The sequence below is a fragment of the Tursiops truncatus genome, chromosome 4, assembly GCF_011762595.2.
Source record: "Tursiops truncatus isolate mTurTru1 chromosome 4, mTurTru1.mat.Y, whole genome shotgun sequence".
Lineage (NCBI taxonomy): Eukaryota > Metazoa > Chordata > Mammalia > Artiodactyla > Delphinidae > Tursiops > Tursiops truncatus.
Window position 1 is genome coordinate 62,082,839 of NC_047037.1, and position 24,697 is coordinate 62,107,535.

Here is a 24,697-nt window from a genome sequence, read left to right on the forward strand (position 1 = left end):
AGGTCCTCCTGCTTGCATGAGATGACTTTTAATGTCTTGTCTTTGGTTGAGTTAAGGTGCTTATGGTCAGAAAATAAAAGTGCTTGTATATATATCTGGTGCCCTGAGACTGATTATTTCTGAGTAGTGCTTAAATTTTCTCCCTGATGTTCTTTCCAGTTGCTTTCCCTTTAGTTTAGGCTCATGTTACAAGATGATGTTAGCAAATATTTAGTAGTCTCTCAGGTAGTTAAACTGGAGGTTTTGATATTCAAAGAAATCGAATGAATGAGAACTAAGTAGAACTAACATAATCAGTTGTTGGGATCCTAGATTTAAGAGCAGCAGAATAAGAGGAGGAACTTCGTGAAATGGATGGAAATGGCAAGCAGCCTTAGAAATTTCATGCAACTTTGGAGAAATCTGTTTTTAAGATTTTGACATGTGTACTAATTTTCCGGACTAAATTCCCAATACTATAGTGTGTAAAATAAATTTCATATATGAAATTAAAATTGCTGTAGTTCAGCTGCTATAGTTCTGTGTTGATATTAGGATTCCAGGAACTACACATTGTTATACAAACATTGACTTTATTGAGTGCAGCTATGAGAGTGTTAAGATTGCATTTGGTGCTGGCGAGGTTGATATTTTCTATTTCCCATTTGTCACGATGTATTTGAAAAAAAAAATCCTGGTACTCGACAAGTGTATGATTGGAACATAGAAAAAGTTTGATGCGGTTAATGTATTCTATAAAAATTATAAAGGCTGGCTGTGGGCCAGTAGCCTTTCAAATCATTCAGAAAGTACTGAGGAGACAGATTGTTTATATGGAAGTACAGTTTTCCCTTTCCTCTAGCTTCATCTCAGACCTTAGGGACATTGGATCTATTTCTCTAGCCTGCCTCGTATTCCTGCTGGACTGAGCGGGAGCCCAGATGATGGAATTGGGGCCCAACTGACCCTTGGTGGGATGGAAGACCAAGACACACTGTCCTAAGCAGGCTCTAGGGCTATAATAAAGTGAAACCTTGGCTCATCCTTTAGATTGCTGAACTGCAATGATTCTAGGTTCCTGAGCTGATTAACTTCCCCAGCTCTATTAATAGCAACTGCTGGGCCAGGTTACTTAGTTATCGGTTCATGGCGGGGGAGAGGGTTCGGTATCCTGGGAGAGGAGCCAGCATGGCAGGTGACACTATTACCAGGGAAGCAGTTATTTTCTGACCATATTTGAAATATTTCAGTCGTTTAACAACCTGAAAGGCCATACAGGTGTGCCCTGGCCAAATCTTAATGAAGACCCTTCTAGATTTTTTTTAAAACCTCCAATAGTTGTCTCTAACACCCAAACCCTTGCACATGTCCCACAAAGCCCATATGATCTGCCTTCTGACCCTCTGTTTAACATCATTGCCTGCCTTGTTCTCCTCACACAGTTTGCTCCAGCTGTATAAATATTTTTGCTGTTTCTGCAACACATCAAACTTGTTCCTGCCTCAAGCCTTTTGCTGCCTGGAAAGCTTTCCCTTACATTGTTTCTTCTTTCCCTTCATTCAGATCTCTACTCAAATGCCTCCTCTTCAGAAGTACCACCACCTCACTTTCACTACCTCGCTCCTTTTTCCTTTACCCTGATTGACGTTTTCTTAAATAGCTACCTGACATAATTTATTTTATTCAGTAAAATATATATAGTCTTTCCCACTGGAATGTAAGTTCTATGAGGGCAAGAACTCTATCTTGTTCAGTGCTGTATTGCTAAATAGTGCCTACTTGACATATAGTAGATACTTGGTAAACATTTGTTTTATGAATCATTTAACGTCACTTGGTGCCATTAAATTTATTTCTAAGCATAGGAATTTTAATTGAACTTTTTGAATAGGTGATATAAGTCACATGGTTCCAAGACCAAAACATATAAAAAAGTATATTTTGAAAAGTCTTTCCACCCCAGTCCCCTACCTATTCGGTTCCCGTTCAGGGCCCCCAAATCATTATTATTATTTTTATTTATTTATTATTATTATCAGTATTACTCTATTTTATTATTATCCTTTTCATGTATCTAGAGTTTCTTTATATGTCAAGGAAATATAAAAGTATAAACAGATTCCTACTTCCCTCCTTTTTTATACATACTATTATATATATTCTTAATTTTTTCACATATCTTGAACCTATTTCCATATCAGTACATAGTGAGCATTCTCATTTTAAAATAGCTGCATAGTATTCCATTGTATAGATATAACTTTTTTGACCAGTCATCCAGTAATGGGCATTTTGGTTATTTCCAGTATCTTTCTTTTGCAAACAATGCTGAAGTTCACGATCTTGTGCCTATATCATCTCATATATTCATACAGTATATCTGAATGATTAAATTCACCAGAGTAGAATTGCTGGATCAAAAGGTGTCATAGTTATTGCCTAATTGCGCTCCATAGGGATTGTACCAATTTGTACTCCCCCAGCAATGAACATATAAGAGAGTGCTATCAGACTTGGATTTTTGCCCATCTGATAGCTTAAAAAATGGTTTCAGGACTTCCCTGGTGGCGCAGTGGTTGAGAGTCCGCCTGCCGATGCAGGGGACACGGGTTCGTGCCCCGGTCCGGGAAGATCCCACATGTCGCGGAGCGGCTGGGCCCGTGAGCCATGGCCGCTGAGCCTGCGGGTCCGGAGCCTGTGCTCCACAACGGGAGAGGCCACAACAGTGAGAGGCCCGCGTACCGCAAAAAAAAAAAAAAAAAAAAAAAAATGGTTTCAGCGTAGTTTTTTTAAGAATTTATAATAAAATTTGTGTTAAGGTTTTAAAAATAGTTTTTAAATTTTAAATTGTGATATAAAAAATAATGTAAAATTTACCATTGCAACCATTTTTAAAAATTTATTTATTTATTTTTGGCTGCATTGGGTCTTCGTTGCTGCACTCAGGCTTTCTCTAGTTGTGGCGAGCAGGCTCTCATTGTGGTGGCTTCTCTTGTTGCAGAGCACGGGCTCTAGGTGCGTGGGCTTCAGTAGTTGTGGCATGCGGCTCAGTAGTTGTGGCTCTCAGGCTCTAGAGCACAGACTCAGTAGTTGTGGCGCACAGGATTAGTTGCGTCGTGGCATGTGGGATCTTCCCGGACCAGGGCTCGCACCCGTGTCCCCTACATTGGCAGGCGGATTCTTAACCACTGCGCCACCAGGGAAGTCCACAACCATTTTTTAAGTGTACAATTCAGTAGTGTTAAGCATTTTAACATTGTTATGAAACAGATCTCCAGAACTTTTTCATCTTGTAAAATTGAAACTCTTTACCTATTACATGACAATTCTCCATTTCCCCCTCCCCCACTTCCTAGCAACCACCATTCTACTTTCTGTTTCTATGAATTTGACTAATATAGATACCTCATATAAGTGAAATCATACGGTTTTTTGTCTTTTTTGTGAGGCTTGTTTCACTTAGGATAAAGTCCTCAAGGTTCATCCATGTTGTAGCATATGACAGGATTTCCTTCCTTTTTAAGGATGAATAATATTCCGTTGTGTTGTAGATATCACATTTTGTTTATCCATTTATCCATCTATAGATATTTGGTTTGCTTCTACCTCTTGGCTACTGTGAATAATGCTGCTATGAACATGAGTATGCGGATAACTCCTTGAGGTTCTGCTTTCAGTTTTTTTTGATAAACCTAGAAGTGGGATTGCTGAATCATATGGTAATTCTATTTTCATTTTTTGAGAAACCACTATGCTGTTTTCATACTGCACCATTTTAGCATAGTTTTAATTTGCATTTCTCTCATTTTGTGTGGGGTTGACATCTTCTCATATTTAAAAGAAACTTGCCTTTTTTTTTTTCTATGAACATTTTGTATCTTTGCCCTTAATGAGATTTTTTTCTATTATTAATTTGAAAAATTTTTTGCAGGAGTGAGTGTGGCATAGAATTTACTTGGAGAAGTGTTGCTTCAGTCCTCTCCTCAAAACATACTATTTTTGAGGGTTGTAATAAGTTAATGATCATTTTCTCCCTCTTTGGTGTGAATTACTGTAATTGCATCCATTTCAACAGAGTGAAGAAAACCCTTCTGCCAAAAGAGCTGTAATAACTCCTCACCCCATAATGACTGGTCAGCCAGCCAACTGTTGCAGTTATTACTACCGGTAGGATTCTGGGATAGTGTCACATTAGATTGAAATTTGCCATAATAAGAGGAATAAAGAGTGACTGAAGATACAAAGCATTTTTGCATTCTGCCTGCTGCTGTTTCCATATACTTGTTTGGCCTGCTCTGCCCTGCTCACTTATTGCCTGGCAAACAAACTCCAAGTTATTAACCCCTTGCTTCTCTCAAATCACTCAACTCCTTTAGTAATTCCAGTTCCTAATTGCTTGAAAGCCTTTTTTTTTTTGCCCCCTGTGGAATTCCCACTCTCTGACTCACAGTTCACTATCCTAATCAGATTCCTCTTTCTGCTGTTTCTGCCCATGAACTGATTTTTATGGAATATGGATTGTCACATAAGAAGTAGAAGGACCAAAATAGAAAGTAGAGGGAAATCAAAGCCAAACTTTACTTAAACCAGAATTTGGCTGAAGGCTGTATTCGGAGAAAGAGATCTGAGGAAGAAGTCAAAATAGTATTGTAATGCCAGTAGAAATATATAAAGAAAAGAGAGTTTAAGGAAGTGTCCCTATAATGTTTTTGGATTGTATTTTAAAAATTGATTACTGTAACAGATATTAGTTTCTCCTGAATGTGGAAAGCTAATAGCCAGATAGGGAAATGTTATCTGTGACATCTGAATGTCTTCCAATGACTTCCTCATGTGGAAAGTGAAGTGATAATATCTCACTCTGCCTTCCTCCCAGGACAACAAATACAATCATAACCAGATAATAAAATATACTACTTCGAGCATTAGTCTAGAATTTAAGGAATAAACTTTGAATGCCATGTTGTGAGATGTGTACCATTGTTTTCATAGCAAAATGATATGATGGATCCTGGTAAAATTCATTTCAAAATACATTTGCAATACAAACTTAGTAGAAACAATTTACACAGGTTGTTCTGCAGACATCAAAGAAATGATGGAACATCTGGAAAGTATAGAACGGCCTTTTTTCTACTTCTCAATAAATGCAACACAAAGTAAACACACCCTTTACAGTACTTTATGACACACCTCATCAAAAAACAGGCAAGAGAGATTACTTAGGCAAATGCTTAGAGGCAGGATTACAACATAGATGACAAAAGAATTTTACATTAGAAATTGAAAACCAATTTTTAGTTTGTATTATAATAGTATAAACAAAAGGGTGAGACATACCTCAGAAGGCATCTAGGGATTGTGAGGTGTCAAATGGAAAGATGTTTACGTAACTCTACTGCTTATTAACCTGGACCTGGGAGCTGAAAGAAACTTGATGTCTTTATAGCAGCCTGATACTTTATTATAATCAGAATGGAAGTTTTAAAAGTTATTGAACCCCACCTCTAGGCTGTCTTTCCATTCTCCTTAACAGCTTTCATAATTTAATAAGATGATGGAGGTGGGGGCACAGTGGCTGCCGAGTGTCTCGGAAACTACAAGCTTTCCTCACTAAAGTTCCCTAAAGTATCTAGGGGATCATAAACCAGGAAACAAACCTCACCAAGAAAGACCATAAAAGGTTACTAATTGAAAACCTGAAAAAGGCTGCCTTGTAATCTCTTACCTGGAAAATGATTAGACAATAAGGTCCATAGGAACAAACATGAAAAACAAAGTGGTTTCTATGGCTGCTTTGAGAAACTGTGAAAGAAAAATAATTTTGCCAGAACTTTTTCCAGTTGAAAGTTTCAAGAATAAACTTTTCAGACAATACTCTTCAGAAATCATATGAGATACACGTTAGCAGCAATAAATACAAATTGGAAATGACCAACATATAAGTGGATATTAACAGTGCTGGTTCACTGAATAAAGCAAAAGAGCAGAAAACATGAGAACCTGACATTCCAGTAGAGAAGTTACCTGCACTCGATAGCAAGACCGTTATGCCCATCTAATGAATTCTTAAATTTTTATATTTATTTTTTATTTCTAGAATTTCCTTCTGATTCTTTTTTTTATACTTTCCATCTCTGTGGTAAAATTCCTCATTTATTCATGCTCCTTGTTTCTCCTAAATCCTTTAACAGAGGGACTTATTGTGATGGCAATTACAAGAATCCATACATAAGTTAAAATTTGTAGAACTGTACACCACAGGAAGTCAATTTCACTGTGTGTTATTTACAGAAAAAACTATGGCCTATTTAAAGCAAAAATAATAACAATGTACAATAGAGTTAAGAGCATATAAAGAAATAAAATATATGATAACACGAGCACAAAAGTTGGGATTGAAGTAGTACAAAATAGTATGAGGGAGGTTGTAATAAGTTAAAGTTATATAACATAATCTCTAAAACAGTGGTTCTTAGGACGTAGTCAGCCCAGCAGCATCGGCATCACCTGGGACCTTGTTAGAGATGAAAGTCTCTGGCTCCACTGCGGACCTGAGTCAGCAGCTCTGGGGGTATGGCTCAACAGTCTTTCTGTGATTCTGATACATGTTAAAATGTAAGAACCATCACTTTAGAGCAAAGGTTGGGAAACTTTTTCTGTAAAGGGTCAGATAATAATATTTTAGGCTTTGTGGTCTCGCAGCGCTGCGTTCTAATAAAGTATTATTTATTCTTTAAAAAAGGCCATGAGCTGGATTTGGTCCATGTGCTGTAGTTGCTGATTTCTACTTTAGAGCAACCATTCACACACACATGCACATGCACATATACACATAAACAGATATAGCTAAAATGCCAGAAAGGAAATAAAAAGTTAAAAAACACAAACAACCCTCTCTATGCACAGTAATGTGGGACCATAAAAATGATCATGCAAGCTGAAATCATGCAAAGCACTTTTAATATCAATGGAAAAAAATATGATTGTTCTGTGACCTTTAAAATCTTTTTTTTTTTTTTTTTTGCGGTACGCGGGCCTCTCACTGCTGTGGCTTCTCCCGCTGCGGAGCACAGGCTCCGGACGCGCAGGCTCAGCGGCCATGGCTCACGGGCCCAGCCGCTCCGCGGCATGTGGGATCTTCCCAGACCGGGGCACGAACCCATGTCCCCTGCATTGGCAGGCGGACTCTCAACCAGTGCGCCACCAGGGAAGCCCCTTTAAAATCTTTTTTGTCATAACATTTTTGGCTTTACTGTGGTGTCATGCCATCCTGTGCGGCTGTTCTCCGGAACAGTAGTTATTTATCTGTCCGCTTTCTCTCCCACCTGAGTGCATGCCACCAACCCATGGAAGATTCGATGGAGATGGACATGAGCCCCCTGAGGCCCCAGAACTATCTTTTCGGTTGTGAACCAAAGGCTGACAAAGATTATCACTTTAAGGTGGATAATGATGAAAATGAGCACCAGTTATCTTCAAGAAGAGGGGCTGGCGCAAAGGATGAATTGCCTACTGTTGAAGCAGAAGCGATGAATTATGAAGGCAGTCCAATCAAAGTAACACTGGCAACTTCAAAATTGTCTGTACAGCCAACGATTTCCCTTGGGGGCTTTGAAATAAGACCACCTGTGGTCTTACGGTTGAAGTGTGGTTCAGGTCCCTTGCATATTAGCGGACAGCACTTAGTAGCTGTGGAGGAAGATGCAGAGTCAGAAGATGAAGAGGAGGAGGATGTGACACTCCTAAGTATGTCTGGAAAGCGTTCTGCCCCTGGAAGTGGTAGCAAGTTTCCACAGAAAAAAATAAAACTTGCTGCTGATGAAGATGAAGATGATAATGATGACAATGATGACTTGATGATGAAGAAGCTGAAGAAAAAGCTCCAGTAAAGAAATCTGTACGAGATACTCCAGCCAAAAATGCACAGAAATCAAACCAGAGTGGCAAAGACTCAAAACCATCAATACCAAGATCAAAACGTCAAGAATCCTTCAAAAAACAGGACAAAAACTCCTAAAACACCAAAAGGACCTAGCTCTGTAGAAGACATTAAAGCAAAAATGCAAGCAACTATAGGAAAAGGTGGTCCCCTTCCCAAAGTGGAAGCCAAGTTCATCAATAATGTGAAGAATTGTTTCCAGATGACTGACCAGGAGGCTATTCAAGATCTCTGGCAATGGAGGAGGTCTCTCTAAGAAAATAATTTAAACAGTTTGTTAAAATTTTCCATCTTATTTCATTTCTGTAGCAGTTGACATCTGGCTGTCCTTTTTATAATGCAGAGTGAGAACTTTCCCCGCCACGTCTGATAAATGTTGTCCAGGTTCCATTGCCAAGAATATGTTGTCCAAAATGCCTGTTTAGTTTTTAGAGAGGAAACTCCACCCTTTGCTTGGTTTTAAGTATGTATGGAATGTTATGATAGGACATAGTAGTAGTGATGGTCAGACAAATGGAAATGGTGGGGAGACAAATATATACATGTGAAATAAACCAGTATTTTAATAAAGTAGCACTGCTCTTTCTAAAAAAAAATTTTTTTTTTGGCTGGGGCAGTGGAAGAAGATATTTTGCTTGACTGGAAAGGAGCATTAGGGAACTTTCTAGAGGTCTAGAAGTGTTCTAGATCTTGCTTGGGGTGGTGGTTACATGTGTAGAACTGTTGACATTCATTAAACAGAACACTTGCGATCTATGTATTTCATGTATGTAAATTATATGCCACTCAGATTTTTTTAAGGTACAAAATAAAGGTCTGGCATAAAATTTGCAGTTCATGTTAAGTGACATCCTTATTACAGATAAAATAAGGTAAATTATACGGAATGAATTCTTTAGGAAGAAAGATGAGGAAGGCAGTCCAGGCAGAGGAAACATTTGCAACGCTTGGGAAGAGGTATGGGAATGAATGACGTTTGAGAAGCATTGCTTTATGCGATGGGGAGCCATGGAAAGATTTTCATTAAGGGAGTGAAATAATCAGAATGTATTTTAGAAAGATTGCTCCTGTAGGAATTGAAGGGGAAGGAGATTAGAAGCAGGGAGATATATTTGGAAGCTCTTGTTACAGGCCATATAAGAAATGAAAGGAACCTAAGGGAAAGATGTGTGAATCAAGAGTGGGGCAAGGGCTTCCCTGGTGGCACAGTGGTTGGGGGTCCACCTGCCGATGCAGGGGATGCGGGTTCGTGCCCCAGTCCGGGAGGATCCCGCGTGCCGCGGAGCGGCTGGGCCCGTGGGCCATGGCCGCTGGGCCTGCGCGTCCGGAGCCTGTGCTCAGCAGCCCGGGAGGCCGCAGCGGTGAGAGGCCCGCGTACCGCAAAAAAAAAGAGTGGGGCAAAAACTTGAATGATACTTAGATGGAATCAATTGGATTTAGTGACTAGATTTATTAAAATATTAGCAAACATTTGTGAGCAGGCATTGTGCTTTGGGCTGCCATGCCTTATCTCATTTAACCTTTACAGTAACCATCTCAGTAGGTATGGTCATAATTATCACCATCACCAGCACCGCTGTCATTTTCTCCATTATACAGATAATGCTAAGTAACTTGCCCAAGGTTACACAGCTTAAAAGTGCCGGATGCAAAGTTTGTAATGTACAGTTTCTCAGGAATAAATTGTGGGAATTCTTAAGATATTTTATGTCCCAACTTGCTAACACAGTAAGTGGGAAAACAATAACGGAAGACTGATTTCATGACCAAATGTAGAAAAGTCAAGCAAATCATAAAATCAAAAGAAATACAGTCGTCCCATAGTATCCCTATGGGATTGATCCCAGAACCCCTCAAATACCAAAATCCACAGATGCTCAAGTTCCTTATATAAAATGACCTAGTATTTGCATATAACCAAAGCACATCCTCCTGTATACTTTAAATCATCTCTAGATTACTTATAATACCTGACATAATGTAAGTGCTATGCAAATAGTTTTAAATACAATGTAAATGCTATGTAAATAGTTGCTGTTACACTACAAATTTTGCTTTTTGGAATTCTTTTTCAAATATTTTCTATCTACAATGGGTCGAATCCATGGATATGGAACTCATGGATATAGAGAGCCAGCTATACTTGATTTAAATCAAATTCTTGGAACATATAACCTATGCCATATTTTCCAAAGAACAATTCAATAAAATTTCACTTATTTCTTTCTCTATATATTAATTTTCCCCCAAAAAATCTTTAGCAAGAAATATTAAGTTTATTAGTATACATAAGAAAAATATATAAAATTGAAATCATACTGCAATATCATTAAAAGAAATTGACTTTTTCACATAAAATATAAAAAATATTTTTATAAATAGTATAATGTTGAGAAATATTATAAACTGGAGATTAAATTTAATACCATATGAAAAGCCTCCACAGCACTGCTAAGAAAAACTATATTGCATTAAGTTCCTCAAAAAGAAAATATGTAATTGAAATTTACATTTTGTAAATGTACAGTATGTACGTACAATGTATACAATGTATACAATGTATACAATGTATACATACAATGTATTGTATTGTGTTATATAATATATCCTTGTAGCTAAAATTATGCCTATTAGTTTGTACCTCTTAATCCCCTGCCCCTATATTGCCCCACCTCCCTTCCCTCTCCCCACTGGTAACCACTAGTTTGTTCTCTATATCTGTGAGTCTGCTTATTTTTAGTTATATTCACTAGTTTGTTGTATTTTTTAGATTCCAATAATTTGTACCTCCTACTCCCCCACCCCTATACGGCTCCTCCCTCCCTCCCCACTGGTAACCACTGGTTTGTTCTCTATATCTGTGTCCGCTTCTTTTTTGTTATATTCACTAGTTTGTTGTATTTTTTAGATTCCACGTATAAGTGATATCCTAGAGTGTTTGTCTTTCTCTGTTTGACTTATTTCACTTAGCATAATGCCCTCCAAGTCCATCCATGTTGCTGCAAATGGCAAAATTTCATTATTTTTAGATGTAGTATTTCATTGTATATATGTACCATATCTTCTTTATCTATTCATCTATTTATGGACACTTAGGTTGTTTCCGTATCTTGGCAATTATAAATTATGCTGCTATGAACATTGGGATGTATTGTATCTTTTTGAATTAGTGTGTTTTCTTTTTTTAGATACATACCCAGGAGTGGAATTGCTGAGTCATATGGTAGTTCTAGTTTTAGTCTTTTGAGAAACCTCCATACTGTTTTCCACAGTGGCTGCACCAATTTACAGTCCCACCAACAGTGTATGAGGGTTCCCTTTTCTCCACATCCTCACCAACATTTGTTATTTGTGTTCCTTCTGATGATAGCCATTCTGACAGATGTGAGGTGACATCTTATTGTGGTTTTGATTTGCATTTCCCTGATGATTAGCAATGTTGAGCATCTTTTCATGTGCCTGCTTGCCATATGCATTTCCTCTTTGGAAAAATGTCTATTCAGTTCTTCTGCCCATTTTTAATCTGGTTGTTTGTTTTTTTGATGTTGAGTTGTATGAGCTGTTTATATATGTTGGATATTAATCCCTTATTGGTCATATCATTTGCAAATATTTACTTCTATTCACTAGGTTGTCTTTTTGTTTGGTTGATGGTTTATTAATAGAATTTTTTCAAATTTATTTATTTTGTTTATTTTGGCTGTGTTGGCTGTGTTGGGTCTTTGTTGCTGCACGCAGGCTTTGTCTAGTTATGGCGAGCGGGGTCTACTCTTTGTTGCGGTGTGTGGGCTTCTCATTGCAGTCGCTTCTCATTGCGGAGCATGGGCTCTAGGCACGCGGGCTTCAGTAGTTGTGGCACGCGGGCTCAGTAGTTGTGGCTCGCAGGCTTAGGTGCTCCGCGGCATGTGGGATCTTCCCGGACCAGGGCTCAAACCAGTGTCCCCTGCATTGGCAGGCGGATTCTTAACCACTGCGCCACCAGGGAAGCCCCCTTAATAGAATTTTTTGAGCAGTTTTATGTTTATAGAGAAATGAGCAGAAAGTACCAAGAGTTTCCCATAAACTTTTTCACCTCTACTCCCACCCCAAGTCTTCCCTATTATTAATATCTTGCATGTAGTGTGGTACATTTGTTACAATTGATGAGCCAAAGTTGATACATTATTATTCACTAAAGTCCATAGTTTACATTAGGGTTCATCTTTGTGTTGCAGATTCTATGGGTTTTAAAAAATGTATAATGACAGGTATTTACCATTACAGTATCATGCAGAATATTTTCACTGTGCTCCATCTCTTCATCCCTCCCTCTTTCCCTCTTCCAAATTCCTGGATTTCTTTTACTGTCTCCATAGTTTTGCCTTTTTCCAGAATGGTTGGAATCATATGTATGTAACCTTTCAGATTGGCTTCTGTCACTTAGCACAATTTGTTTTTTCCTTTCCGTTTTCCATCATCAGTCTCACTTGCGTATTAACAGTTTTACTAATATTTTTTTAATTAGCTGTAGGCTTTATTAATTTTCTCTTTTGTTGTGTTTTATTTCATTGGTCTCTATTCTTATCTTTATTATTTTCTCTTCTTTCTTTAGGTTTAGTTCTACTTTTTGTAATTCTTACTTTAGGTTTAGTCTGCTCTTTTTTTTTTTTTTTTTTTTTTTGCTTTTTATTTTATATTGGAGCATAGTTGATTAACAATGTTTTGTTAGTTTCAGGTGTACAGCAAAGTGATTCAGTTGTACATATACATGTATCTATTCTTTTTCAAATTCTTTTCCCATTTAGATTATTACCAAATATTGAGCAGCATTCCCTGTGTTGTACAGTAGGTCCTTGTTCGTTGTCTATTTTAAATATAGCAATGTGCTCTGTTTTTTCTAGCTTTTTTGGTGGAAACAAGATCAAGATTATTACTTCAAAATCCTTCTTCTTCTCTAAAACACACATTTAAAGCTATAAAATTTCCTCTAAGCACTGTTTTCTTTGTATCTTGCACATTGTGGCATGTTGGGCTTGTTTCATTTTCATTTAGTTTGAAATCTTTTCTAATTTTCCTTGTGATTTGTTTTTTCACCCATGGGTTATTAGAGGTGTATTTTTAGTATCCAGATATTACAGGGATTTTTTTATTGCAGTAGAGTTGATTTACAATATTATATTAATTTCAGGTGTACAACATAGTCATTCAATATTTTTATAGATTATACTCCATTTAAAGTTATTACAAAATAATGGATATACTTTCTTCTGCTGTACAGTGTATCCTTGTTCCTTGTCTATTTTGTACATAGTAGTTTGTATCTCTTAATCCTATACCCTTTCTTGCTCTCACTTCCTCTCCTCACTGGCAACCACTAGTTTGTTCTCTATATCTGTAAGTCTGTTTGTTTTGCTGTATACATTTGTTTGTTTTATTTTTTAGATTCCATATATAAGTGATAACATAGAGTATTTGTCTTTCTGTAACTTATTTCACTAAGCATAATACTCTCTGGGTCCATCTATCTTTTTGCAAATGGCAGAATTCCATTCTTTTTTATGACTGAGTAATATTCCATTGTGTATATATACCACATCTTTATCCATTCATCTGTTGAAGGACACTTAGGTTGCTTCCATATCTTGGCTAATAATGCTGCTATGAACATTGGGGTGCATGTATCTTTTCAAATTAGTTTTTATTTTTTTTCATATACATACCCAGGAGTGGAATTGCTGGCTCATGTGGCAGTTCTATTTTTAGTTTTTTGAGGAACCTCCATACTGTTTTCCATAGTGGCTGCACCAATTTACAATCCCACCAACAGTGTACAAGGGTTCCCTTTTCTGTGTATCCTCATCAACACTTGTTATTTGTGGTCTTTTTGACGATTCTGACAGGTGTGAGGTGAACAGGGATTTTTTAAAAAGGTATCTTATCGATATATAAAAATACTTATCTTACTGATGTCTAATTTAATTTGTATATGGTCAGTGAACATACTCTTTAAGATTTCAGTCTGGAAATTTATTTATTTATTAAAATTTATTTATTTATTTATTTGGCTGCTCCGGGTCTTAGTTGCAGCACTCGGGATCTTTGTTGCCACGTGCAGGATCTTTGTTGTGGCACGTGGGATCTTTAGTTGCAGCATGTGGGATCTTTAGTTGCAACATGCAGGCTCTTAATTGTGGCATGTGGGATCTAGTTCCCTGACCAGGGGTTGAACCTGGGCCCCCTGCATTGGGAACACAGAGTCTCAAACGCTGGACCACCAGGGAAGTCCCTGGAAATTTATTGAGAAACATTTTAAGGCCCAGAATAAGGTCTATATTGGTGCAACTATCTTTGCACTTATGTATTCTGTGGCTGCTAAGTGCAATGTTCCATGAGTGTCAATTAGAGCAAGATGGTTGATAGTTTTGTTTAAGTCTATCTGCTTATGGATTTCTTTTGTCTACTTCCATTACTACCTATTATTGAGAAAGGGGTGTTAAAATCGCTATGATTGTAGACTTATCTATTTCTGTAGTTCTGTCATCCCATACTTTGAAGCTCTGTTGTTGATTTTGTCCATATTTAGGATTATTTTGTCTTCTTGATTAAGTGGCCCTTTTATTATTATTAAATCTCCCTCTCTATCTCTGCTAATGCTCTTTGTTTTGAAGTCTGTTTTGTCTGGTAAAACAGTCACACCAGCTTTTTTATGCTTAGTATTTGAATGGTATATCATTCCTTCCTCCTTTTATTTTCAAATTGTCTGTCTTTTTTATATATGAGTTGTGTTTCTTAGAAATAGCATATAATCAGATCTTGCTTTTTTTAATCCAGTCTCAGTCTTTACCTTCTAGTCCATCTACATTTAATGTAGTTATTGATATGTTTGTACTTAGGTGTACTTTGTTTTTTGTTTTCTGTTTATCCCTTCTGGGGTTTTTTGTTCCTTATTTCTTCCTTTGATTGATCAATTGACTTTAGTTTAATCAAATGTTTTGTAGTATTCTATTTCAATTCATCTAATGACTGCTTAGCTGTATCTTTTTAATATTTTTTAGTACTTGGCTGTAGCCATTTTACTGTGTATCCTTAAATGATCACATTCTACATATTAACATGATATCATTTCTTATAGAATGTAAAATCTGTGTATATAAAATATGACAATAGGAACATAAAAGATGGGATGTAATAGAACATGCTTTAGGGTAACATAAGGGATACTTGCGGTGTTGAAACTGTTCAGTATTTTAACTGTAGTGGTGGACATATAAACCTACACAGATGATAAAATTGTATAGAATGTAATGCACACTCACACAAACACATACACACACAAATGAATACAAATAAAATGGGGGAAATCTGAGTAAGATCAGTGGATTATGTCAATATCACTATCCTGTTTGTGATATCATACTATAATTTTACATAACGTTAACGTTGGGGAAAACTGGACAAAGTTTACAAGGGATTGCTCTGTATTATTTCTTCTAACTGTATGTGAATCTACAATTATCTCAATAAAAATTTCAATTTAAAAACTGTTCTTGCTATAAGGCAACCAAACTTTATTGCTTAAAGTAATGAGCCTTCAAGTATCAAGAAAGAAAAAAGTTAGAGAAAGGATATTTCTACTTTGATTCATAATATATAAAACTAGAATATTCAACACTGCTTCGCAGTTCACATCCTGTTTGGTGGAGAGTGGTAGAGGGGATTCAGAACAGTACTCATCAACTTGCCTGCCCTTATGTGTTCCAGATGCGGGCCAGCTGTGCACCCACAGTCCTTTATTGCCATGGCTCGGGCCTAGAGAGACTTTAATAAAAGTAATTATTGAAATAACAAATCTAGCCTCCTGTGTTCAGGAAGGACTGTGTTACAATTGTCCTAGCCCAAAGAGATTTTATCCTGCATTTAAGAATTTACAAGAAGAAAATCCTGTAACTTTGTTCAATCAACAAATGTTTCTTGAATACTTTCTGTTTATCGAAGTACTCTGCTAGTTGCTGAAGACACAGGAATGAAAATGACAGTTACTGATATCAAGCAGCTTAGGGTTTAGTGTAGAATACAAACTTATATACTAGTCATTACAATACAGATGTGTTAGAACTATGCAAAGGGTGCTGTGGAAACACGTCCAACAGATCCAGGGGTGTCATCAAGGGATTCTGAAGGGATAATCTTAAAGGTTAAGTAGAAGCAAGGAAGAGGTGACAGGGCACTCTAGGGAGAGCAACAGCAAGATCATATAGCCTAGTAGGTTAGGAGAACGAGCCATTCACTCTGACTAGAGCCTAGAGCTAGGAGTGGCAGGAAGTGAGGACAGAGAACTTGGTAGGGGCACTATTGTGTGTAGGGGCGGTGTTGAATAGTGTTCCTCTAGAATCCATATTCACCTAGAACCTCAGAATGTGACCTTATTTGGAAATAGACTCTTTGTAGTTATGATTATTTAAGTTAATACGAGGTCATTCTGGGTAGGATGGGCCCTAAATCCAATGAGTGGTACCCTTATAAGAAGAGGAGAGGACACACAGAGAGAGAAGGGGCCATTTGAAGACAGAGGTAGAGATTGGAGTGAAACAACTACAAGCCAAGGAACACCAAGGATTGCTGGGAGCCACCAGAAGTTAGGAAGAGGAAAGATTCTCCCTAGAGCCTTCAGAGGGAGCATGGCCCCACTGATACCTTGATTTTAGACTTCTAGTCTCAAGAACTGTGAGGGAATAAATTTCTGTTGCTTTAAGCCACCCAGTTTGTATAATTTGTAACAGCAGACCTAAGAAACGAATGCAATATTTAACCCATATTCTGCTTACTATGTGTTAAGCCCATTGTGATGGTTTTAAAATACATCCAGAAATTCTTTTATTCCTCCCTTCAAGAGATAGAGCCTAATTCCTCTCCCCTGGAGTGTGAGCTGGACCCTAATGACTTGCTTCTAATGAATGAATAAAGGGAAAATGAGGGCATGCAGCTTTGAGACCAGGTCAGGGGTTAGCGAACTTTACTATATGGGCTGGACGCCTATTTTTATAAATCAAGTTGTATCGGAACATATCGTCCCGATTTGTTTACATATTGTATGTAGCTGACTTTGCAATGAAACAACTGAGGTAAGTAGTTACAATACTCTATGGCATGCAAGCCTAAAATATTTATTATTTAGCCCTTCAAGAAAGTTTACGACAATGAGTTATCACCTCACGCTGGTCAGAATGGCCATTATCAAAAAATCTAGAAACAATAAATGCTGGAAAGGGTGTGGTGAAAAGGGAAACGTCCTGCACTGTTGGTAAATTGATAAACCACTATGGAAAACAGTATGCAGGTTCCTTAAAAAACTAAAAATAGAACTACCATATGACCCAGCAATCCCACTACTGGGCATATACCCTGAGAAAACCATAATTCAAAGAGTCATGTACCACAATGTTCATTGCAGCACTATTTACAATAGCCAGGACATGGAAGAAACCTAAGTGTCCACTGACAGATGAATGGATAAAGAAGATGTGGCACATATATACAAAAGAACATTACTCAGCCATAAAAAGAGACGAAACTGAGTTATTGGTAGTGAGGTGGATGGACCTAGAGTCTGTCATACAGAGTGAAGTAAGTCAGAAAGAGAAAAACAAATACCGTATGCTAATGCATATATATGGAATCTAAAAAAAAAAAAAAAAAAAGGTACTGATGAACTAGTTGCAGGGCAGGAATAAAGAGGTAGACATAGAAAATGGACTTGAGGACATGGGGTGGGAGGGCAAAGCTGGGGCGAAGTGAGAGTAGCATCGACATATATACACTACCGAATGTAAAATAGTTGGCTGGTGGGAAGCAGCTGCATAGTACAGGGAGATCGGCTCAGTGCTTTGCGATGACCTAGAAGGGTAGGATAGGGAGGATGGGAGGGAGGCTCAAGAGGGAGGGGATATGGGTACATGTGTATGTATATGGCTGATTTGCTTTGTTGTGCAACAGAAACTAACACAGTATTCTGAAGTAATGATACTCCAATAAAGATCTATTAAAAAAAAGTTTGCTAATCCCTGAACTAGGGCATAAAAAGCACTGCAGCTTTTTCCTTGCTCTTGATTAACTTTCTTTGGGGGAAACCAGCTGCCTTGTCATGAGGACAGTCAGAAATTCCTGTTTTCAAGGAATTGAGGGCCCCTGCAAACAACTATGTGAGTGAACAGTCTTGGAAGTACAATTGACCCTTGAACAATGTAGGGAGGTTTGGGGGACCAACCCTCTGCTCAGTTAAAAATCCACATATAACTTACAGGTGGCCCTCTTTAGTCATGGGTCTTCCATATCTACAGTTCCACATCCAGATACTCAAGCAACCGCAGATCATGTATTACTGTAATATTTTTAAAAGCCACATGCAATTTTTTAAAAGCCACATGTAATTTTTTAAAAGCCACATGTAAGTGGACCCGCACAGTTCAAACCTGTGCTGTCCAGGGGTCAACTTTAGTTCCTCAAGCCCCAGGCAAGCTTTCAGATGACTGCATCCCAGTCAACAGCTTGACTGAAACTTCCTGAGAGACCCTGAGCTGGAACCACCCACCTAAGCTGCTCCCAGATTCCTGACCTTCAGAAACTATGTGAAATAATAAAGGTTTGTTGTTTTAAGCTGCTAGGTTTTGGGCAATTTGTTATGCTTCAATACATAACCAATTCACTCATCCTCCCCTTCTGCAGTTTTCCATGCTGCCTACAAGCTGCTCTCCGTGCCTTATCTATTCCTCTGGCTTTGCTATTTTAGAAACACTGGGAAATAAGACCTTTATATAAAGAAACTCCCAGATGACACAGATAAGACTTAGGAAACAAAGGATATTGGAAGGGGGGGGCTGTATCTTTTATACTTTTCATAATTCTCCTTACTAACTAATATAGCACTGTGTATGATTATTGCTGCTGAATGTGACTGTCACTAACAAAGTGTTAGGCTTGTAAACCATGCTTATTTGAGTTTGCTCTATTATGTTACTATTATTTATATAAAACGGAGTATTCAAGTATGCCATTATAATCTTTATTGGGTGTACCTCAAGAGTTTTAGTTGCTTTCTATATTAACCAAGTTGTCTCTAGTCAGGATGGTGTTGAATTCTGTGGGTGTATTAGTTTTCTATTGATGCATCACAATATTATCTTAGTGGCTTAAAACAACACACATTTATTATCTCAGTTTCTGTGGGTCAGGACTTTGAACATGGCCTAGTTGGGCCTTCTGCTTAGGGTCTTACAAGTCTTCAATCAAGGTGTTGGCCAGGGTTGGATTCTCATCTGGAAACTTGACTGGGGAGCTCATGTAGTTACTGACAGCATTCAGTTCCTTGTGGTTGTAGGACTGAGAGCTTCAGCTTTTTGTTTTGGGGTTGGGTTTTTTTGTTTGTTTGGTTTTTGGTTTTTGGTTTTTTTGGTCACTATTACCTATTGGATAGAGGTGTCCCTCAGCTTATAGAGACCACCCGTACTTCTTTGCCATGTGGGGTTCCCCAACATGGCCATTTTCCTTCCTCTCAGCTAGCAAGGGAGAAACTCCAGCAAGACAAGGAGTGTATGGTGTTAGGGAATATCCTAATTTCATTCTTTTACAGGTAGCTGTCCAGTTTTCCCAGCACCACTTATTGAAGAGGCTGTCTTTTCTCCATTGTATATTCTTGCCTCCTTTATCAAAGATAAGGTGACCATATGTGCATGGGTTTATCTCTGGTCTTTCTATCCTGTTCCATTGATCTATATTTCTATTTTTGTGCCAGTACTATCTTGATTACTGTAGCTTTGTAGTATAGTCTGAAGTCAGGGAGCCTGATTCTCCAGCTCCGTTTTTCTTTCTCAAGATTGCTTTGGCTATTCAGGTCTTTTGTGTTTCCATAAAAATTGTGAAATTTTTTGTTCTAGTTCTGTGAAAAATGGCATTGGCAGTTTGATAGGGATTGAATCGAATCTGTAGATTGCTTTAGGTAGTATAGTCATTTTCACAATGTTGATTCTTCCAATCCAAGAACATGGTATATCTCTCCATCTGTTTGTATCATCTTTATTTTCTTTCATCAGTGTCATAGTTTTCTGCATACAGGTCTTTTGTCCCCTTAGGTAGGTTTATTCCTAGGTATTTTATTCTTTTTGTTGCAATGGTAAATGGGAATGTTTCCTTAATTTCTCTTTCAGAGTTTTCATCATTAGTGTACAGGAATGCAAGAGATTTCTGTGCATTAATTTTGTATCCTGCTACTTTACCAAATTCATTGATTAGCTCTAGTAGTTTTCTGGTAGCATCTTTAGGATTCTCTATGTATAGTATCATGTCATCTGCAAACAGTGAGTTTTACTTCTTTTCCGATTTGGATTCCTTTTATTTCTTTTTCTTCTCTGATTGCTGTGGCTAAAACTTCCAAAACTATGTTGAATAATAGTGGTGAGAGTGGGCAGCCTTGTTTTGTTCCTGATCTTAGTGGAAATGCTTACAGTTTTTCACCATTGAGAATGATGCTTGCTGTGGGTTTGTCATATATGGCCTTTATTATGTTGAGGTAAGTTCCCTCTATGCCTGCTTTATGGAGAGTTTTTATCATAAATAGGTGTTGAATTTTGTCAGAAGCTTTTTCTGCATCTATTGAGATGATCATATGGTTTTTCTCCTTCAATTTGTTAATATGGTATATCACATTGATTGATTTGCATATACTGAAGAATCCTTGCATTCCTGGGATAAACCCCAGTTGATCCTGGTGTATGATCCTTTTAATGTGCTGTTGGATTCTGTTTGCTAGTATTTTGTTGAGGATTTTTGCATCTATGTTCATCAGTGATATTGGCCTGTAGTTTTCTTTCTTTGCGACATCTTTGTCTGGTTTTGGTATCAGGGTGATGGTGGCCTCGTAGAATGAGTTTGGGAGTGTTCCTCCCTCTGCTATATTTTTGAAGAGTTTGAGAAGGTTAGGTGTTAGCTCATCTCTAAATGTTTGATAGAATTCGCCTGTGAAGCCATCTGGTCCTGGGCTTTTGTTTGTTGGAAGATTCTTAATCAGTGTTTCAGTTTCAGTACATATGATCGGTCTGTTTCTATTTTATATTTCTTCCTGATTCAGTCTCAGAAGGGTGTGCTTTTCTAAGAATTTGTCCATTTCTTCCAGGTTGTCCATTTTATTGGCATATAGTTGCTTGTAGTAATCTCTCATGATCCTTTGTATTTCTGCAGTGTCAGTGGTTACTTCTCCTTTTTCATTTCTAATTCTGTTGATTTGAATCTTCTCCCTTTTTTCCTTATGAGTCTGGCTAGTGGTTTATCAATTTTGTTTGTCTTCTCAAAGAAGCAGCTTTTAGTTTTATTGATCTTTGCTATCATTTCCTTCATTTCTTTTTCATTTATTTCTAATCTGATCTTTATGATTTCTTTCCTTCTGCTGACTTTGGAGGTTTCTTTGTTCTTCTTTCTCTAATTGCTTTAGGTGTAAAGTTAGGTTGTTTATTTGAGATTTTTCTTGTTTCTTGAGGTAGGGTTGTATTGCTATAAACTTCCCTCTTAGAACTGCTTTTACTGCATCCCACAGGTTTTGGATCATCGTGTTTTCACTGTCATTTGTCTCTAGGTATTTTCTGATTTCCTCTTTGATTTCTTCAGTGGTCTCTTGGTTATTTAGTAGTGTATTGTTTAGCCTCCATGTGTTTGTATTTTTTACAGTTTTTTTTGTCCTGTAATTGATATCTAGTCTTATAGTGTTGTGGTCAGAAAAGATAGTTGATATGATTTCAATTTTCTTAAATTTATGAAAGCTTGATTTGTGACCCAAGATGTGATCTATCCTGGAGAATGTTCCATGCACACTTGATAAGAAAGTGTAATCTGTTGTTTTTGGATGGAATGTCCTATAAATATCAATTAAGTCCATCTTGTTTAATGTATCGTTTAAAGCTTGTGTTTTCTTATTTATTTTCATTTTGGGTGATCTGTCCATTGGTAAAAGTGGGGTGTTAAAGTCCCCTACTATTATTGTGTTACTGTTCATTTCCCCTTTTATGGCTGTTAGCATTTGCCTGATGTATTGAGGTGCTCCTATGTTGGGTGCATAAATATTTACAATTGTTATATCTTCTTCTTGGATTGATCCCTTGATCATTATGTAGTGTAATTCTTTGTCTCCTGTAATAGTCTTTATTTCAAGTCTACTTTTTCTGATACGAGAATTGCTACTCCAGCTTCCTTTTGATTTCCATTTGCATGGAATATCTTTTTCCATCCCCTCATTTTCAGTCTGTATGTGTCCCTAGGTCTGAAGTGGGTCTCTTGTAGACAGCATATATATGGGTCTTGTTTTTGTATCCATTCAGCCAGTCTATGTCTTTTGGTTGGAGCATTTAATCCATTTACATTTAAGGTAATTATCAATATGTATGCTCCTCTTACCATTTTCTTAATTGTTTTGGGTTTGTTATTGTAGGTCTTTTCCTTCCTTGTGTTTCCTGCCTAGAGAAGTTCCTTTAGCATTTGTTGTAAAGCTGGTTTTGTGGTGCTGAATTCTCTTAACTTTTGCTTGTCTGTAAAGGTTTTAATTTCTCCATCGAATCTAAATGAGACCCTTGCTGGGTAGAGTAATCTTGGTTGTAGATTTCTTCCCTTTCATCACTTTAAATATGTCCTGCCCCTCCCTTCTGGCTTTCAGAGTTTCTGCTGAAAGATCAGCTGTTAACCTTATGGGGATTCACTTGTATGTTATTTGTTGCTTTTCCCTTGCTGCTTTTAATATGTTTTCTTTGTATTTAATTTTTGATAATTGGTTTAATATGTGTCTTGGCGTGTTTCTCCTTGGATTTATGCTGTATGGGACTTTCTGCACTTCCTGGACTTGATTATGTCCTTTCCCATATTAGGGAAGTTTTCAACTATAATCTCTTCTTATATTTTCTCAGTCCCTTTCTTTTTCTCTGCTTTTTCTGGGACCCCTATAATTCGAATGTTGGTGTGTTTAATGTTGTCCCAGAGTTCTCTGAGACTGTCCTCAATTCTCTTCATTCTTTTTTCTTTATTCTGCTCTGTGGTAGTTATTTCCGCTATTTTATCTTCCAGGTCACTTATCCGTTCTTCTGCCTCTGTTATTCTGCTATTGATTCCTTCTAGAGAATTTTTAATTTCATTTATTGTGTTGTTCATCATTGTTTGTTTGCTCTTTAGTTCTTCTAGGTCCTTGTTAAACGTTTCTTGTATTTTCCCCATTCTGTTTCCAAGATTTTGGATCATCTTTACTCTCATTACTCTGAATTCTTTTTCACGTAGACTGCCTATTTCTTCTTCATTTGTTTGGTCTGGTGGTTTTTTACCTTGCTCCTTCATCTGCTGTGTTTCTCTGTCTTCTCATTTTGCTTAACTTACTGTGTTTGGGTCTCCTTTTCACAGGCTGCATGTTCGTAGTTCCCGTTGTTTTTGGTGTCTGCCCCCTGTGGATAAGGTTGGTTCGGTGGGTTGTGTAGGCTTCCTGGTGGAGGGGACTGGTGCTTGTGTTCTGGTGGAGGAGCTGGATCTTGTCTTTCTGGTGGGCAGGACCGTGTCTGGTGGTGTGTTTTGGGACATCTGTGAACTTATTATGATTATAGGCAGCCTGTCTGCTAATGGGTGGGGTTGTGTTCTTGTCTTGCTAGTTGTTTGGCATGGGGTGTCCAGCACTGGAGCTTGCTGGTCATTGAGTGGAGCTGGGTCTTAGCATTGAGACAGAGATCTCTGGGAGAGCTCTCGCCGATTGATATTATGAGGGGCCGGGAGGTCTCCTGTGGACCAATGTCCTGAACTCGTCTCTCCCACCTCAGAGGCTCAGGCCTGACACCCGGCCAGAGTACCAAGACCCTGTCAGCCACACAACTCAGAAGAAAAGGGAGAAAGGAAAAAAAAGAAATAAATAAATAAAATAAAATAAATAAAGTTATTAAAATAAAAAAGATTAAAAATTGTTAAAATAAAAAAATTAAAAAGTAATTTAAAAAAAAGAAGACAGCAACCAAACCAATAAAACAATCCAGTGATAACAAGAGCTAAAAACTATAGTTAAAAAAAAAAAAAAAAGACAGACAGAACCCTAGGACAAATGGTAAAAGCAAACATATACAGACAAAATCACAGAAAGAAGCATAAAGATACACACTCACAAAAAGAGAAAAAGAAAAAAAATATATATATATATATAAGGAAGAAAGCAACCAAATCAATAAACAAATCTACCAGTGATAATAAGTTCTAAATACTAAACTAAGATAAACATAAAACTAGAAACAAATTAGACGCAGAAGGCAAACCCCAAGTCTACAGTTGCTCCCAAAGTCCACCACGTTAGTTTTGGGATGATTCATTGTCTGTTCAGGTCTTCCAGAGATGGATGGAACATCAAGTTGATTGTGGAGATTTAATCCGCTGCTCCTGAGGCTGCTGGCGGAAATTTCCCTTTCTCTTCTTTGTTCGCACAGCTCCTGGGGTTCAGCTTTGGAGCTGGCCCCGCCACTGCGTGTAGGTTGCCTGAGGGCATCTGTTCTTCGCTCAGACAGGACGGGGTTAAAGTAGCAGCTGATTAGGGGGCTCTGGCTCACTCAGGCCTAGGGGAGGGCAGGGTATGGAATGAGGGGCGAGCCTGCGGCGACGGAGGCCAGCGTGACGTTGCAACGGCCTGAGGTGCGCCACATGTTCTCCCCGGGAAGTTGTCCCTGGATCACGGGACCCTGGCAGTGGCGGGCTGCACAGTCTCCCGGGAGGGGAGGTCTGGATAGTGACCTGTGCTTGCACACA

General features: G+C 37.9%; 1 protein-coding gene and 1 pseudogene across 2 annotated transcripts in view; both read left to right on the forward strand.

The window, feature by feature from the left end:
- The window catches only part of MAP3K13 (mitogen-activated protein kinase kinase kinase 13), a 164,233-nt gene that overhangs the window by 33,544 nt on the left and 105,992 nt on the right, over positions 1–24,697 (forward strand). The window lies entirely within an intron of this gene.
- On the forward strand, positions 3,190–9,812 carry LOC141278562 (nucleophosmin pseudogene; annotated as a pseudogene).